Source organism: Macaca thibetana, chromosome 10 (assembly GCF_024542745.1).
Source record: "Macaca thibetana thibetana isolate TM-01 chromosome 10, ASM2454274v1, whole genome shotgun sequence".
Lineage (NCBI taxonomy): Eukaryota > Metazoa > Chordata > Mammalia > Primates > Cercopithecidae > Macaca > Macaca thibetana.
Genome location: NC_065587.1, coordinates 94,411,842 through 94,424,926, shown reverse-complemented (window position 1 = coordinate 94,424,926; position 13,085 = coordinate 94,411,842). Strand labels below are relative to the sequence as shown.

The 13,085-nt window shown below is 53.4% G+C and overlaps 2 long non-coding RNA genes across 7 annotated transcripts in view; one reads left to right on the top strand and one right to left on the bottom strand.

The window, feature by feature from the left end:
- The window catches only part of LOC126964020 (uncharacterized), a 58,385-nt gene extending 54,320 nt beyond the window's left edge, over nt 1-4,065 (bottom strand). For all 4 annotated transcript variants that reach the window (XR_007729297.1, XR_007729300.1, XR_007729298.1 and 1 more), the window contains exon 1: nt 3,253-4,065. This is a non-coding gene — a long non-coding RNA (uncharacterized LOC126964020). The remainder of the gene's footprint in view (nt 1-3,252) is intronic.
- LOC126964021 (uncharacterized) lies at nt 13-6,767 on the top strand. Of its 3 annotated transcripts, none has more exons than XR_007729303.1 (5): nt 13-68; nt 2,213-2,274; nt 3,478-3,547; nt 5,713-5,851; nt 6,673-6,767. It is a non-coding gene; the product is annotated as an uncharacterized LOC126964021 (long non-coding RNA). The 3 variants fall into 3 exon arrangements; XR_007729302.1 differs by lacking the exon at nt 13-68 and adding an exon at nt 130-243 and having other exon boundaries at nt 2,141-2,274; XR_007729301.1 differs by lacking the exons at nt 13-68; nt 2,213-2,274 and having other exon boundaries at nt 3,450-3,547.
- The last annotated feature ends 6,318 nt before the right edge of the window (nt 6,768-13,085 follow it).

Here is a 13,085-nt window from a genome sequence, read left to right as displayed (position 1 = left end):
AGTCTGGAAAGGGCCAGAGAAAGCCTAGACCCCTGGATTGCAATCCTGGCTGCTTTCTTCACTTGAACGTAAAGTTCTCCTTCAGACGGCCTGTGGTCTGCCTCTTGGCAATGAAGAAGCCCGCAGTGCCATCTGAGCCCTGGGGAATTGACTGGAGCCCTAAAGGCAGCGCACACCCTGCTCCTGAGCCTGCTGCTCCTTTCCTCTATATGGCTCCATTTGTAACACAATTGTTGCACTGAGGTATGTGCATGCCAGGCAAGGCCAAGCTGGCTCAAAGAGCAACCAGCCAACTCTGCAAGGGTGTGCCAGGAGCAGGTGGATCAGCCACCAACCTCACTCGCTGCTGGTCAAGGTACGTAATTTCTTCTACCCTAGTGGCAAGGCCTCAGTGTCATCTGCTTTTCCTCGGGCCTCTGCTCCATCAGCCATCAGGTGGCAGACACTCAGTCTGTTGGAATCTGGCCATCCCTGCTTCCTTCAGTAGGTGAGGTTGCTGGCTGGTCCACCGGTTCCAGGTGCACCATTGCAGTGGTGGCTGGTTGTTCTTTGAGCCAGCTTGGCCTTGCCTGGCATGCACAGGCCCCAGCTACTGAAATGCTGCTCTGAGTGAGCTTGTCCTGCCTTGGGCCAAATTCTAAGTCTGGTCAAGGCCACTGAAGGCCAAGTCCCCTGGGTGGTAATCCTGGCTGCTTTCTGTTTTGGAACATGAAGCTCTTCTCAGGAAGGCCTGTGGTCTGCCTCTTTTAAAACCAGAAGCCGCAGTGCCATACGAGCCCTGAGGCATGGACTGGAGCCCCAAAGGCAGTGCACACCCTACTCCTGAGCCTGCTGCTCCATTCTTCTGTGTGGCTCCATTTGTAACACAGTTGTTGCACTGAGGCTTGTGCATGAGGGGCAAGGCCAAGCTGACTCTAAGAGCAACCAGCCACTTCTCCAAGGGTGTGCCAGGAGCTGGTGAACCAGCCACCAACCCCACTGACTGCCGGTCATGGTACATCAGTTCCTCTACCCTGGAGGTAGGGCCCCAATGTCTTCCGATTTTCCTCAGGCCTCAGCTCCATCAGCCATCAGGTGGCAGACAGTCCGGCTGTTGGAACCTGGCCATCCCTACTTCCTTGAGTGGGTGAGGTAGATGGCTACTGCAACTGATCCAGGTGCACCCTTGGAGAGGTGACAGGTTGCTCTTTGAGCCAGCTTGGTTTTCCCTGGAATGCACAGACCCCAGGCGCCAACATGCTGCTCTGAGTGAGCTGGTCCTGCCTTGGGCCAAATTCTAAGTCTGGTCAAGGCCACTGAAGGCTGAGTCCCCTGGGTGGAAATCCTGGCTGCTTTCTGCACTTGACCATAAAGTCCTCCTCAAGACGGCCTGTGGTCTGCCTCTTGGCAACAAAGAAGCCCGCAGTGCCATCTGAGCCCTGAGGAATTGACTGGAGCCCTAAAGGCAGCGCACACCCTGCTCCTGAGCCTCCTGCTCCTTTTCTCTATATGGCTCCATTTGTAAGACAATTGTTTCACTGAGGCTTGTGCATGCCAGGCAAGGCCAAGCTGGCTCAAAGAGCAACCAGCCAACTCTGCAAGGGTGTGCCAGGAACCAGCCACCAACCTCACTCACTGTTGTACTTCATTTCTTCTAAGGGCAAGGCCTCAGTGTCATCTGCTTTTCCTCAGGCCTCTGCTCCATCAGCCATCAGGTGGCAGCCACTCAGTCTGTTGGAATCTGGCCATCCCTGCTTCCTTGAGTGGGTGAGGTTGGTGGCTGCTCCACCTGCTCCAGGGGCACCCTTGCAGAGGTGGCTGGTTGCTCTTTGAGCCAGCTTGGCCTTGCCTGGCATGCACAGATGCAGGTACCAAAGCTGCTCTAAGTGAGCTTGTCCTGCCTGAGGCCAAATTCTAAGTCTAACCAGGGCCACAGGAGGCCTAGGCCCTTGGGTGATAATCCTGGCTGCTTTCTGCACTTGAACATAAAGTCCTCCTCAAGATGCCTGTGGTCTCCCTATTTGCAACCAAGAAGCCCGCAGTGCCATCTGAGCCCTGAGGAATTGACTGGAGCCCTAAAGGCAGCGCACACCCTGCTCCTGAGCCTGCTGCTCTCCTCTCCACTATATGGCTCCATTTGTAAGACAATTGTTGCACTGAGGCTTGTGCATGCCAGGCAAGGCCAAGCTGGCTCAAAGAGCAACCAGCCACCTCTGCAAGGGTGTGCCAGGAGCCAGTGGACCAGCCACCAACCTCACTCACTGCCGCTCATGGTACATCAGTTCTACCCTAGAGGTAGGGCCCCAGTGCCATCTGCTTTTCCTCAGGCCTCTGCTCCATCAGCCATCAGGTGGCAGCCACTCAGGCTGTTTGAAACTGGCCATCCCTGCTTCCTTGAGTGGGTGAGGTTGGTGGCTGCTCCATCTGCTCCAAGTGAGCTTGTCCTGCCTGAGGCCTGGTTGCTCTAGAACCAGGTACCAAAGTGAGCCACCAGGGCCTTGCAGAGGCCTAGGCCCCTGGGTGGAAATCCTGGCTGCTTTCTGCACTTGAATATAAAGTCCTCCTCAAGATGGCCTGTGGTCTGCCTCTTGGAAATGAAGGAGCCCGCAGTGCCAACTCAGCACTGAGGAATTGACTGGAGCCCTAAAGGCAGCCCACACGCTGCTCCTGAGCCTGCTGCTTTTTTTTCAATATGGCTCCATTTGTAAGACAATTGTTGCACTGAGGCTTGTTCATGACAGGCAAGGCCAAGCTGGCTCAAATAGCAACCAGCCACCTCTGCAAAAGTGTGCCAGGAGCAGATGGACCAGCCACCAACCTCACTTGCTGCCAGACATGGTAAATCCTTTCTTGTATCCTAAAGGTAGGGCCACAGTGTCAACTGCTTTTCCTCATCACTCTGCTACATCAGCCATCAGGCAGCAGCCACTCAGGCTGTTGGAATCTGGCCATCCCTGTTTTCTTGAGAGAGTGAAGTTGGTTGCTGAACCGCCTGCTCAAGGCGCACCCTTGCAGAGGTGACTGGTTGCTCTTTGCGCCAGCCTGGACTTGCCTGGCATGCACAGGCCCAGAAACATGACACTGCTCCTCTGAGTGCTTGTCCTGCCTGGGGCCAAATTCTAAGTCTGACCAGGGCCACAGAAGGCCTAAGCCCCTGGGTGGAAATCCTGGCTGCTTTCTGCACTTGAACATAAAGTCCTTCTCAAGATGGCCTGTGGTCTCCGTATTTGCAACAAGAAGCTCGCAGTGCCATCTGAGCCCTGAGGAATTGACTGGAGCCCTAAAGGCAGTGCACACCCTGCTCCTGAGCCTGCTACTCCTTTCCTCTATATGACTCCATTTGCAAGACAATTGTTGCACTGGGGTTTGTGCATGCCAGGCAAGGCCAAGCTGGCTCAAAGAGCAACCAGCCACCTCTACAAGGGTATGCCAGGAGCCGGTGGAGCAGCCACCAACTTCACTCACTGCCACTCATGGTACATCAGTTCTACCCTAGAGGTAGGGCCCCAGTGCCATCTGCTTTTCCTCAGGCCTCTGCTCCTTCAGCCATCAGGTGGCAGTCACTCAGGTCTGTTGGAATCTGGCCATCCCTGCTTCCTTGAGTGGGTGAGGTTGGTGGCTGCTCCACCTGCTCCAGGGGCACCCTTGCAGAGGTGGCTGGTTGCTCTTTGAGCCAGCTTGGCCTTGCCTGGCATGCACAGACCACAGGTACCAAAGTGCTGCTCTGAGTGAGCTTGTCCTGCCTGAGGCCAAATTCTAAGTCTGGCCAGGGCCACAGAAGGCCTAGGCCCCTGGGTGGAAATCCTTTCTGCTTTGTGCACTTGGATACAAAGTCCTCCACAAGATGGCCTGTGGTCTGCCTCTTGGCAATGAAGAAGCCCACAGTGCCATCTGAGCACTGAGGAATTGACTGGAGCCCTAAAGTCAGCGCATACCCTGCTCCTGAGCCTGTGCTCCTCTTCTCTATATGGCTCCATTTGTAAGACAATTGTAGCACTGAGGCTTGTGCATGCCAGGCAAGGCCAAGCTGGCTCAAAGAGCAACCAGCCACCTCTGCAAGAGTGTGCCAGGAGCAGGTAGACCAGCCACCAACCTCACTCACTGCCGCTCCTGTACCTCATTTCTTCTACCCTAGAGGTAAGGCCTCAGTGCCATCTGTTTTTCCTCAAGCCTCTGCTAAATCAGTCATCAGGTGGCAGTCACTCAGGCTGTTGGGATCCGGCCATCCCTACTTCCTTGAGTGGGTGAGGTTGGTGGCTGGTGCAACTACTCCAGGCGCACCCTTGCAGAGGTGGCTGGTTGCTCTTTGAGCCAGCATGGCCTTGCATTGCATGCACATGCCCCAGCTGCTCCAAGTGATCTTGTCCTGCCTGGGGCCAAATTTTAAATCTGCCCAGGGCCACAGAAGGCAGAGTCCTCAAGCCTCTGCTCCATCAGCACCTGCTCCGGGCGCACCCTTGCAGAGGTGGGTGGATGCTCTTTGAGCCAGCTTGGCCTTGCCTGGCATGCACAGACCGTAGGTACCAACGTGCTGCTCTGAGTCAGCTTGTCCTGCCTGTGGCCATATTCACAGTCTGGTCAGGGCCACAGAATTCCTAGTCCCCTGGATTGCTATCCTGGCTGCTTTCTGCACTTGAACATAAAGTCCTCCTCAAAATGGCCTGTGGACTGCCTCTTGGCAACAAAGAAGCCCACAGTGCCATCTGAGCCCTGAGGAATTGACTGGAGTCTTAAAGGCAGCACACACCCTGCTCTACAGCTTGCTGCTCATTTCCTCTAAATGGCTCCATTTGTAAGACAGTTGTTGCACTGAGGCTTGTGCATGCCTGGCAAGGACAAGCTGGCTCAAAAGCAACCAGCCAACTCTACAAGGGTGTGCCAGGAGCTCAGGCCTCTGCTCCATCAGCCATCAGGTGGCAGCCACTCAGTCTGTTGAAATCTGGCCTTCCCTGCTTTCTTGAGTGGGTGCGGTTGGTGTCTGCTCCACTGCTCCAGGCGCTCCCTTGCAGAGGTGGCTGGTTGCTCTTTGAGCCAGCTTGGACTTCCCTGGCAGGCACAGGCACAAGAATCCAACACTCATGTGAGCTTGTCCTGCATGGGGCCAAATTCTAAGTCTGGCCATCCCTGCTTCCTTCAGTGGGTGAGGTTGAAGGCTGGTCCAACTGCGACAGGAGCACCATTGCAGAGGTGGCAGGTTGCCCTTTGAGCCAGCTTGGCCTTGCCTGGCATGCACAGACTCCAGGTACTGACATGCTGCTCCGAGTGAGCTTGACCTGCCTTGGGCCAAATTCTAAGTCTGGCCAGGGCCACAGAAGGCCGAGTCTCTTGGGTATAAATCCTGGCTGCTTTCTGCACTTGAACATAAAGTCCTCCTTAAGACGGCCTGTAGTCTGCCTCTTGGCAACAAAGAAGTGCCATCTGAGCCCTGAGGAATTGACTGGAACCCTAAAGGCAGTGCAAACCCCGCTCCTGAGCCTGCTGCTCATTTCCTCTATGTGGCTCCATGTGTAAGACAGTTGTTGCACTGAGGCTTGTGCATACCAGGCAAGGCCAAGCTGGGTCAAAGAGTAACCAGCCACCTCTGCAAGGCTGTGCCAGGAGACAGTGGATGAGCAACCAACCTCATTCACTGCTGCTCATGATACATCAGTTCTACCCTAGATGTAGGGCCCCAGTGCCATCTGCTTTTCCTCAGGCCTCTGCTCCATCAGCCATCAGGTGGCAGCCACACAGTCTGTTGGAATCTGGCCATCCCTGCTTCCTTGAGTGAGTGAGGTTGGTGGCTGCTCCACCTGCTCCAGGGGCACCCTTGCAGAGGTGGCTGGTTGCTCTTTGAGCCAACTTGGCCTTGCCTGGCATGCACAGACCTCAGGTACCAAAGTGCTGCTCTGAGTGAGCTTGTCCTGCCTGAGGCCAAATTCTAAGTCTGGCCAGGGCCACAGAAGGCCTAGGCCCCTGGGTGGAAATCCTGGCTGCTTTCTGCACTTGAACATAAAGTCCTCCTCAAGACGGCCTGTGGTCTGCCTCTTGGCAATGAAGAAGCCCGCAGTGCCATCTGAGCCCTGAGGAATTGACTGGAGCCCTAAAGGCAGCCCACACCCTGCTCCTGAGCCTGCTGCTCTTTTCCTCAATATAGGACTCCATTTGTAAGACAATTGTTGCACTGAGGCTTGTGCATGCCAGGCAAGGCCAAGCTGGCTCAAAGAGCAACCAGCCACCTCTGCAAGAGTGTGCCAGGAGCCGGTGGACCAGCCACCAACCTCACTCGCTATCGCTCATGTGTACATCATTTCCTCTACCCTAGAGTTAAGGCCTCAGTGTCATCTGCTTTTCCTCAGGCCTCTGCTCCATCAGCCATCAGGTGGCAGCCTGTCCGGCTTTTGGGACCTGGCCGTCCCTGCTTCCCTGAGTGGGTGAGGTTTGGCTGGCTGCTCCACCTGCTCTGAGGCGCACCGTTGCAGAGGTGGCTGGTTGCTCTTTGAGCCACCATGGCCTTGCCTGGCATGCACATGCCCAGCAGACACTGCTGCATGTGAGCTTGTCCTGCTGGGGCCAATTTTTAAGTCTGCCAGGGCCACAGAAGGCAGTGACCTCAGGCTGGTCCATCAGCACCTGCTCCAGGGCGCACCCTTGCAGAGGTGGCTGGTTGCTCTTTGAGCCAGCTTGGCCTTGCCTGGCATGCACAGACCCCAGGTGCCGATTTGCTGCTCTGAGTGAGCTTGTCCTGCCTGTGGCCACATTCAAAGTCTGGCCAGGGCCACAGAATGCCTAGTCCCTGGATTGCAATCCTGGCTGCTTTCTGCACTTGAACATAAAGTCCTCCTCAAGACAGCCTGTGGTCTGCCTCTTGGCAACGAAGAAGCCCTGCAGTACCATCTGAGCCCTGAGGAATTGACTGGTGTTTTAAAGGCAGCACACACCCTGCTCCTGAGCCTGCTGCTCATTTCCTCTATATGGCTCCATTTGTAAGACAATTATTGCACTGAGGCTTGTGCAGGGCAGGCAAGGCCAAGCTGGCTCTAAGAGCAACCAACCACTTCTGCAAGGGTGTGCCAGGAGCCAGTAGACCAGCCACCAACCTCACTCGATGCTGCTCAGGGTACACCATTTCTTCTACCCTAGAGGTAGGGCCCCACTGCCATCTGCTTTTCCTCAGGACTCTGCTCCTCAGCCATCAAGTGGCAGACAGTCCGGCTTTTGGGACCTGGCCATCCCCACTTCCTTGAGTGGGTGAGGTTGTCAGCTGGTCCAACTGCTCTGGGCCACTCTTGCAGAGGTGGCTGGTTGCTCTTTGAGCCAAGTGGCCTTTCATGTGCCCCAGCTGCTCGAGTGATCTTGTGCTGCCTGGGGCCAAATTTTAAATCTGCCCAGGGCCACAGAAGCAGTGCGCCCATGGGTTGCACCTGCTCCAGCTCACTTTTGCAGAGATGGCTGGCTGCTCTTTGAGTCAGCTTGGCCTTGCCTGGCATGCACAGACCCCAGCTACCAACATTCTGCTCCGAGTCAGCTTGTCCTGCCTTGGGCCAAATTCTAAGTCTGGCTAGGGCCACAGAAGACCAAGTGCCTTGGGTTCAAATCCTGGCTGCTTTCTGCACTTGAACATAAAGTGTTCCTCAAGATGGCCTGTGGTCTCCCTATTTGCAACCAAGAAGCCCGCAGTGACATCTGTGCCATGAGGAATTGACTGGAACCCTAAAGGCAGCGCACACCCTGCTCCTGAGCCTGCTGCTCATTTCCTCTATAAGGCTCCATTTGTAAGACAATTGTTGCACTGAGGCTTGTGCATGCCAGGCAAGGCCAAGCTGGCTCAAAGGGCAACCAGCCACCTCTGCAAGGGTGCGCCAGGAGCCGGTGGACCAGCCACCAATCTCACTCGCTGCCGGTCAGGGTACATAACTTCTTCTACCTGAGAAGTAAGGCCTCAGTGCCATCTGCTTTTCCTCGGGCCTCTGCTCCATCAGCCATCAGGCGGCAGCCACTCAGGCTGTTGGAATCTGGCCATCCCTGCTTCCTTCAGTAGGTGAGGTTGGTGGCTGGTCCACTGGTTCCAGGTGCACCCTTGCAGAGGTGGTTGGTTGCCCTTTGAGCCAGCTTGGCCTTGCCTGGCATGCACAGACCCCAGCTACTGACATTCTGCTCTGAGTGAGCTAGTCCTGCATGGGGCCAAATTTGTAAGTCTGGCCAGGGCCACAGAAAGCCGAGTCCCCTGGGTGGAAATCCTGGCAGCTTTCTTCACTTCAACATAAAGTCCTCCTCAAGAGGGCCTGCGGTCTCCCTATTTGCAATCAAGAAGCCTGCAGTGCCATCTGAGCCCTGAGGAATTGACTGGAGCCCTAAAGGCAGCCCACACCCTGCTCCTGAGCTTGCTACTCAGTTTGCTCTATATGGCTCCATTTGTAAGCCAATTGTTGCACTGAGGTTTGTGCATACCAGGCAAGGCCAAGCTGGCTCAAAGAGTAACCAGCCACCTCTGCAAGGCTGTGCCAGGAGACAGTGGACGAGCAACCAACCTCATTCACTGCTGCTCATGATACATCAGTTCTACCCTAGATGTAGGGCCCCAGTGCCATCTGCTTTTCCTCAGGCCTCTGCTCCATCAGCCATCAGGTGGCAGCCACACAGTCTGTTGGAATCTGGCCATCCCTGCTTCCTTGAGTGAGTGAGGTTGGTGGCTGCTCCACCTGCTCCAGGGGCACCCTTGCAGAGGTGGCTGGTTGCTCTTTGAGCCAACTTGGCCTTGCCTGGCATGCACAGACCTCAGGTACCCAGTGCTGCTCTGAGTGAGTTTGTCCTGCCTGAGGCCAAATTCTGAGCCTGGCCAGGGCCACAGAAGGCCTAGGCCCCTGGGCGCAAATCCTGGCTGCTTTCTGCACTTGAACATAAAGTCCTCCTCAAGACGGCCTCTGGTCTGCCTCTTGGCAATGAAGAAACCCGCAGTGCCATCTGAGCCCTGAGGAATTGACTGGAGCCTAAAGGCAGCCTACACGTGGCTCCTGAGCCTGCTGCTCTTTTCCTCAATATGACGCCATTTGTAAGACAATTGTAGCACTGAGGCTTGTGCATGCCAGGCAAGGCCAAGCTGGCTCAAAGAGCAACCAGCCACCTCTGCAAGAGTGCCTCTGGAGCAGTTGGAGCAGCCACCAACTTCACTCGCTATCGCTCATGGTACATCAGTTCTACCCTAGAGGTAGGGCCCCAGTGCCATCTACTTTTGCTCAGGCCTCTGCTCCATCAGCCATCAGGTGGCAGCCACTCAGTATGTTGGAATCTGGCCATCCGTGCTTCCTTGAGTGGGTGAGATTGGTGGCTGCTCCACCTGCTCTCAGCGCACCCTTGCAGAGGTGGCTGGCTGCTCTTTGAGCCAGCTTGGCCTTGCCTGGCATGCACAAGCCCCAGAAACAGACACTGCTGCATGTGAGCTTGTCCTGCGTGGGGCCAATTTCTAAGTCTGGCCATCCCTCCTTCCTTAAATGCGTGACGTTGAAGGCTGGTCCAACTGCTACAGGCGCACCCTTGCAGAGGTGGCTGGTTGCTCTTTGAGTCAGCTTGGCCTCGCTTGGCAATGCACAGACCCCAGCTACGGACATTCTGTTCCAAGTGAGCTTGTCCTGCCTTGGGCCAAATTCTAAGTCTGGCTAGGGCCACAGAAGACCAAGTCCCTTGGGTTCAAATCCTGGCTGCTTTCTGCACTTGAACATAAAGTCCTCCTCAAGATGGCCTGTGGTCTCCCTTTGCAACCAAGAAGCCCGCAGTGCCATCTGAGCCCTGAGGAATTGACTGGACCCTAAAGGCAGCGCACACCCTGCTCCTGAGCCTGCTGCTCATTTCCTCTATATGGCTCCATTTGTAAGACAATTGTTGCACTGAGGCTTGTGCATGCCAGGCAAGGCCAAGCTGGCTCAAAGAGCAACCAGCCACCTCTGCAAGTATGCCAGGAGCCGGTGGACCAGCCACCAACCTCACTCAATGCCGCTCATGGTACATCAGTTCTACCCTAGAAGTAGGGCCCCAGTGCCATCTGCTTTTCCTCAGGCCTCTGCTCCTTCAGCCATCAGGTGGCAGCCACTCAGTCTGTTGAAACTGGCCATCCCTGCTTCCTTGAGTGGGTGAGGTTGGTGGCTGCTCCACCTGCTCTGGGCGCACCCTTGCAGAGGTGGCTGGTTGCTCTTTGAGCCAGCTTGGCCTTGCCTGGCATGCACAGACTCCAGGTATCGACATTCTGCTCCGAGTGAACTTGTCCTGCTTGGGTCCAAATTCTACCCCTGGCCAGGGCCACAGAAACCCTAGGCCCCTGGGTGGAAATCCTGGCTGCTTTCTGAACTTGAGAAGAAAGTCCTCCTCAAGACAGCCTGTGGTCTCTCTCTTGGCAACAAAGAAGCCCACAGTGCCATATGAGCCCTGAGGAATTGACTGGATCCCTAAAGGCAGCGCACACCCTGCTCCTGAGCCTGCTGCTCCTTTCCTCTATGTGGCTCCATGTGTAAGACAGTTGTTGCACTGAGGCTTGTGCATGCCAGGCAAGGCCAAGCTGGCTCAAAAAGCAACCAACCACCTCTGCAAGGGTGTGCCAGGAGCTGGTGGACCAGCCACCAACCTCACTCTCTGCCGCTCATGGTACATCAGTTCTACCCTAGAGGTAGGGCCCCAGTGCCATCTGCTTCTCCTCAGGCCTCAGCTCCATCAGCCATCAGGTGGCAGCCAGTCTGGCTGTTGAAACCATCTCTGCTTCCTTGAGTGGGTGAGGTCAGTGGCTGTTCCACCTGTTCCAGCCACACCTTTGCAGACGTGGCTGCTTGCTCCTGGAGCCAGCTTGACCTTGCCTGGCATGCATAGACCCCAGCTACCACCATGCTGCTCTGAGTGAGCTTGTCCTGCCTGGGGCCAAATTCTAAATCTGGCCAGGGGCACAGAAGGCCGAGTCCACTGGGTGGAAATCCTGGCTGCTTTCTGCACTTCAACCTAAAGTCCTCCTCAAGATGGCCTGTGGTCTCCCTCTTGGCAACCAAGAAGCCCACAGTGCCATATGAGCCCTGAGGGATGGACTGGAGCCCCAAAGGCAGCTCACACCATGCTCCTGAGCCTGCTGCTCTTTTTCTCTGTGCGGCTCCATTTGAAGCACAGTTGTTTCACTGAGGCTTGTGCATGCCAGTCAAGGCCAAGCTGGGTCAAAGAGAAGCCAGCCATGTCTGCAGGGATCCACCTGGAGCAGGTGGACCACTCGCCAACCTGACCCACTCCGGGAAGCAGGGAATGCGTGTTTGTACCATGCATTTCACTGCAAGTACCTTTCTCTGCAGTTGGTGACCTAGGTTTTCTTCTATAGGTTTTTTATGGTTTTAGGTTTTGCATTTAACTCTTTAATCCATCTTAATATAATTTTTGTATTAAGTGTAAGGGAATGGCCCAGTTTCAGTTTTCTGCATACGGCTAGCCAGTTTTCCCAACACCATTTATTGATAGGGAATCCTTTCCCCATTGCTTGTTTTTGTCAGGTTTGTTAAAGATCAGACAGTTTTAGTTGCATGGTGTCAGGTCTCTGTTCTGTTCCATTGGTCCATAAATCTGGATGATATGGCTACTACGCTCTTTTGGTTAGCCTTGTAGAATAGTTTGAAGTCAGGTAATGTGATGATCACTTTGTGCTTTTTGCTTAGGATGTGTGGGCTCTTTGCTGGTTCCATATGAAAATTTAAAGCAGTTTTTCTAATTCTTTGAAGAAAGTCAGTGGTAGCGTGATGGGAATAGCACTGAATCTATAAATTACTTTAGGTGGTATGGCACTGCACAGAAATGTCCTTGAGTAGGGCAATACCATTCAGGACATAGGCATGGACAAAGTCTTCATCACTAGAACACCAAAAGCAATGGCAACCAAAGCCAAAATTTGCAAATGGGATTTAAGTAAACTACAGTGTCTGCAGAGCAAAAGAAACAATCATCAGAGTGAACAGCAACCCACAGGATGAGAGAAATTTATTGCAATCTCTCCATCTGACCAAGGGCTAATATACATAATTACAAAGAACTTAAACAAATTTACAAGAGAAAAACAAAGTACCCCATCAAAAAAGTGGGGGATATCAACAGACACTTCCCAAAGAAGACATTTATGCAACCAACAAACATGTGAAGCAAAGCACAACTGGTCGTTAGAGAAATGGAAAGCAAAATCACAATGAGATACAATCTCATGCCAGTTGGAATGGCCATCAAAAAAATCGGGAAACAATAGATGTTGGAGAGGATGTGGAGAAAGAGGAACACTTTTACACTGTTGGTTATAAATTAGTTCAACAATTGTGGAAGACAGTTTGATTCCTCAAGGATCTATAACTAGAAATAGCATTTGACCCAGCAATCCCATTACTGGGTATATCCCCCAAAAATATAAATCATTCTAATATAAAGACACATGCACACATATGTTTATTGAGGCACTGTTGACAACAGCACAGACTGGAACCAACCCAAATGCCCATCAAGGATAGACCCAGATAAAGAAAATGTGGCATATATGCACCATGGTGTACTATGCAGCCACAATAATGGATGAGTTCATATCCTTTGCAGGGACATGGATGAAGCTGGAAACCATCTCAGCAAACTAACACAAAAACAGAAAACCAAACATCACGCCTTCTCACTCATAAGTGGGAGTTGAACAATGGGAACACATGGACACAGGAAGGGGAACACCACACACCAGGGCCTGTCAGGGTGGGGAGCTAGGAGAGGGATAGCATTACCAGAAATTCATAATGTAGATCACGGACTGATGGATGCAGCAAGCCAGCATGGCATGTGTATACCCATAAAACAATCCTGCATGTTCTGCACATACACCACAGAACTTAAAGTATAATTTTAAAAAAGGAAATTTGCTTTTAAGTAAACTTTTAATCATAGAACTTTAAAAAAAAAATCCTTTTGAATCTTTTACTACCACCTCATAGCTTGGACAAACTGCTGATATTTTAAAAGTAACACAAACATCAAACAGAAAGAACTAGACTTAGGAACCAAACTCAGGTTTCTGTAGTTAACAGGCAGAATCTTAACACTGGGTCACCAAGACTACTCCTTCAGCCTGGCCTTGGCCAGCAAAA